Source organism: Nelumbo nucifera, chromosome 6 (assembly GCF_055504915.1).
Source record: "Nelumbo nucifera cultivar China Antique chromosome 6, China Antique-T2T, whole genome shotgun sequence".
Taxonomy (NCBI): domain Eukaryota; kingdom Viridiplantae; phylum Streptophyta; class Magnoliopsida; order Proteales; family Nelumbonaceae; genus Nelumbo; species Nelumbo nucifera.
The window spans coordinates 19,707,934-19,712,817 of NC_142654.1; the positions used below are offsets into that span (position 1 = coordinate 19,707,934).

The following is a 4,884-nucleotide window of genomic DNA, read 5'->3' on the forward strand; positions in this document are numbered from 1 at the left end:
GGATTCAAACTTTTATTTCAATCAGTTTCTTTTGTCCACATAAACAGAGATCGTAACAAATTAGTCCATCTATTTGCTTATCTTGCTTGTAAGGGCCAAATGAATAAATCTTATAACCTGAACACTCATGACCATGTAATTTGTTCTTCATATTAATGAAGTTGCTTCCTTTTTGCCAAAAAATATTAGGTAGATACTTTTATGGTAAGGGAAAAAAAAAACGTTTCCATTGTCAATGAATGAAAACTTGGGCTGCTTTTTTACTCCATCCGTTGTGACAGAGATGGTGCTTCAATGGCGGTGTTATGGCCCATTGACCACAGAGTGAAGTTGGGAAGCAGCACCAAAACATTGACCATAAGAACTCTTTCTGTAAGGCATAATATGTAGGTCTTAGATGATAAACACCATGAAAGAGAGTTTTTTTTTTGGATGGAAGCGAAGAGAAGAGTTTGAAAAGTACTCATCACACTCCACGGAATTCAAACCCGGATTCAACATTGTTTGAATCCTCACTCCTAGTGTTCATTGTTGTTTCGTCGTCTGTTGTTAGTTTACTGTGTTTTTCTACGTTCTTTTTGTCAACAATGGCGTCCTGAAGACTTTAAAGTGGCTATAGACCCTTATTTAATGCCACATGTTGATGGAAGACGATTATTTTATGCTCTCTGCAATACTTTCACACACAATCATTCATTTTAAATTATCATCTATTTATTTATTTTCTATAAAAAGAAATTTATTTGATTATTTATTTGAAAATGTTTTTATACATGAAGATACCAATATTGTTGGATTATTCTGGATCCAAATTTCAGTTCTTATTGAATCATGGATATCCATTTAACCCAGTCTAGACTGGATGATCATGTATATATATAGCTATCACAAAGATAGCGAGCGTGCAAAAATCAAAGATAACTTAGAAGGTCAAACAACTTCCAAATTTTGGCTCCATCCAGATTTGACAGTTCTTTTTTGCATTTTTTTGACGATCCTATATTGTGCGCTACTCTTTTTCTCCTATATGCAGATTTGATACGCCAAGATCTCAGCCGTCCATCTCTACGTCTACTCGGTTCATTTGATTCAGCACAATCCATTGGGTGATGAACGACGATATAGAACTAACACACACATATTATAGGACATAGCCCAAATCATTAAAAATACAAAAGTATCCGTCCGTCAGTGCCTCGGTGAAGTGATCGCCTGCAAGGACTCCCAGCCCTCTCCTCTCCGGCGACTTCCCTCCTCGCTGCAGATAACCTTTCCCAAGGTAAACAAGTCAAGCTCGAATTCCGGTCTTGAGTTTCAAAACTGGGCTTTGCTCTTTCTTCATAAGCTGTTTGCCACATGCTAATACAGGTAACGTCCTTTCCTGGCAAAGCAAAAAACTAAAGTTATGTCAGTTTCATCGTCATCCTTCATTCATCAATCCCCACTCCAATGTATACAATATCTGGGATTTCACTCCCTCTATTTGCTCGTCTCCTCTTCTTCCTCCTCTTCTTCTTACCCTTCTTGCAGGCCAACTCCCAAACGACAAACGATGAACAGTTCATCCTACTCAAACTACAGCAAAACTGGCAGAATCAACCTCCCATGAACTCATGGCACTCATCGTTTCCTTTCTGCAATTGGACTGGAATCACCTGCCACGATGGTTCCGTCACCGCCATTTCATTTTACAACTGGAACATCACAGGAAAAATCCCTCCGGTCATCTGCAATCTCGAGAATCTCAACCACCTCGACCTTGCATACAACTACGTTACTGGAGAATTCCCCACCTTTCTGTACAACTGTTCGAAACTCATATATCTTGACCTTTCTCAGAATTACTTCGCCGGCTTGATTCCTGGTGATATCCACCGACTTTCTCGCCTCACCTACCTAAATCTGGGCTTCAAGCCTTCAACAACTTCACCGGTGACATCCCGGCGGCAATTGGACTTTTATCAGACTTGAAGACCCTTCGTCTTAATCACAATACTTTTAATGGGACCTTCCCTCCGGAAATCGGTAATTTGTCGAACCTTGAATCCCTGGAAATGGCTTACAATAATTTCTTGCCTTCGAGGTTCCCGGTTGAATTCACTCGGTTAAAGAAACTGACGTATTTGTGGATGACGAGTACAAATTTTATTGGGCAAATTCCAGAATCAATCGGCAATGTTACGGAGCTTCGCCACTTGGATCTCGCATGGAACAATTTGAACGGATGGATTCCTAACAGTATTTTTCTTTTGAATAAGCTAGAACATCTGTATCTTTACGACAACAAATTTTCCGGTGAGATTCCTAGAAGGATTGAATGTTTGAGTATGAACAAACTAGATCTTTCGATCAACAACTTGACCGGTACGATACCGGAAGATTTTGGAAAGTTGAATAATTTGGAGTATTTGTTTATGTATTATAATCGATTATCTGGCGAGATACAGGCAAATATTGGTCGACTTCCAGCTCTGAAAGACATTCGGCTATTCAACAACGACTTCACTGGGGTCCTGCCTCCCGAATTAGGCCTTCATTCGAAACTTAAAAGTATCGAATTTGCGAACAATAGGCTAACAGGCAATTTGCCGGCTCATTTATGCGCCGGTGGTGTGTTAATGGGAGTGTCGGTTTCTTCGAACAATCTCAGAGGAGAAGTGCCGTCATCCCTTGGAAATTGCAATAGTCTGACCGATGTTTTGATTCAGAATAATGAATTTTCCGGCGAGATTCCTGCCAATCTTTGGTTAGTGTCCAATCTAACGATTTTGATTATAAGCAACAACTCATTTTTCTGGAAGGCTTCCCAGCAAATTTCCTTGAATTTAAGACGACTGCAAATCAACAACCACAGGTTTTTCGGTGAAATTTCCTAACAGTCCGTTTGGTTGCGCAATGGATGGGAAGAGAAGGGAAAATTTATTTTCTTCATCCTTGACTGCACCGCTTATATCTCTGCAAATCGGTTCTAGTGGTGGTTTCTTCGGCAATAATAGCAATGAAGGTCATGAAAGAAGACGATTTCTCAAGGAGATTTTCAATCGATCAAGATATCTCTCCTCTTTTTCCTCCTCTCCCTTTTCTTTTTTTTTCCTCTTCTTCTTCATCTTTTTCTTTGCTTGCCTCTAGTCTGCTACTTGAACCAGAGTCAAGCGACCATTTTGAGTGCACCTCCACCGAACCTCTGACGTTGTCGACAAGCTGACGATGCTGCTACTATTTCAGTGCGCCTCCATCGGACCTCTAACGTCGACGACGATTTGATGACGCCACTACTATTTCAGTGCGCCTCCACCGGACCTTTGACGTCAACGACGGTCTGACGACGCCGCTACTATTTCAGTGCTGACGACGATCTTTTTTCGCGTGTGGTTTCCTTTCTCACGGGGTCACACCATTTTAGTGCGACCCTGCGTTCAAAGTTTTGGGAAACCACATCTCACTGTTTCTCGTTCCGTCTCGCAAAACAAACAAATGAAAATGGGAATCTAAAGAGAATATTCTCATTTGTCAGTCGCACCAATCAAAGAGACTGTAAGGCTCAGTTTGGAAGGAGTATAAATGAAATTATTTTGGGGTGCAAAACCTCATATTTTGTAAGTATTTACACTACATATTTGCATTTGTATTGCCTAATGCTCAGGTTGGAAGGAATATAAATACAAATATGTAGAGTACAAAACCTTGTATTTTGAATTATTTTATACCTATTTATACTTTACATTATTATTTCTAAATTAAGTAGGTGTTTGGAAGTGTGGGCGCTTTTTGGGACCGATTTTCAAGAAAAAACGTCTATGCTTTCAAGACTCATTTTTCACGAAAAAACGCTTCTGCCACATAAACAGTGAGCAATACTATGCTGTTTGGTATGGTGATTTTCATCACCGTTTTTCATGTATGTGTTGACAGGTAAACACCACAAAGGATACACACATATGTGGATCCAATGTGGCACCGTTTTTTTGAAAAACGGCCACGGTTCCAAACATCCCCTAAATTTAAAGGATGCATGGATGTATGAGGGTCCGTTTCGTTCACACTTGGAATTGAAATAGGAATGAGAGTCGGAATAAGAATCGTCAATTCCCAACTATTTAATTCCGACCAATAGAAACAGAGTGTGATTCCAATCATTGTTGTTTGGTTTATATGGATATGGAATTTGAATCAATTGAAAAATTTTAATTTTTTATCAGTTTAATAATATTATGATTTTATTCATACTTTATTATTGATTTATTAGTATTTAACAATCAATATCTTAGTATTTTATTATTCATTTATTAATATTTTATGAATGTATAATTATTATTTTATTAATACTTTTTTATTATTATTTAATATTTATTTATATACTATTGTTTTGTTATTATTTTATTACCAATTTATTAATATTATTTTATTTTATTTTATTTTATTTTCTTATTACTTTATTAATATCCTATTATTTATGTTTTATTATTTTAATATTAATATATTATTATTTAACTTTTAATATATTACTATTTTATTATTTTATTAATATTTTTATTAATATTAAGGTTTTTTTTGTAAAGAATTCTTTACTTCTTGACAAACTCTAGAATGGTATCCCATTCCTAAGGGGGAAGCCCGAAATGGTCATTCCCCATATTAGGGAATCCCATTCTGCCATGTGTCAAGTCCATGCAATTCATACAAGCCAGCAGTTGTGATCAAGTTAAAGGATGCTTGGCAGTGTGAAAATATCATGGACGAGACCGTTTTGGTCTTGCCCATAATAGAATGTGTTGTTTTGCTTTGTGTGGACAGTCCCCATCCACAAAATAGCGTGGACAGGGACAAACCAAACCCCAATTTATCATCCGCAGTATTTTCTCGTCGATGGCCTCAATATGATGT

General features: G+C 37.6%; 1 long non-coding RNA gene across 1 annotated transcript; it reads left to right on the forward strand.

Moving 5' to 3' along the window:
* The first annotated feature begins 894 nt into the window (after window positions 1-894).
* LOC104591281 (uncharacterized) lies at window positions 895-3,737 on the forward strand. The gene is made up of 2 exons (XR_016077237.1): window positions 895-1,368; window positions 1,531-3,737. It is a non-coding gene; the product is annotated as an uncharacterized LOC104591281 (long non-coding RNA).
* The last annotated feature ends 1,147 nt before the right edge of the window (window positions 3,738-4,884 follow it).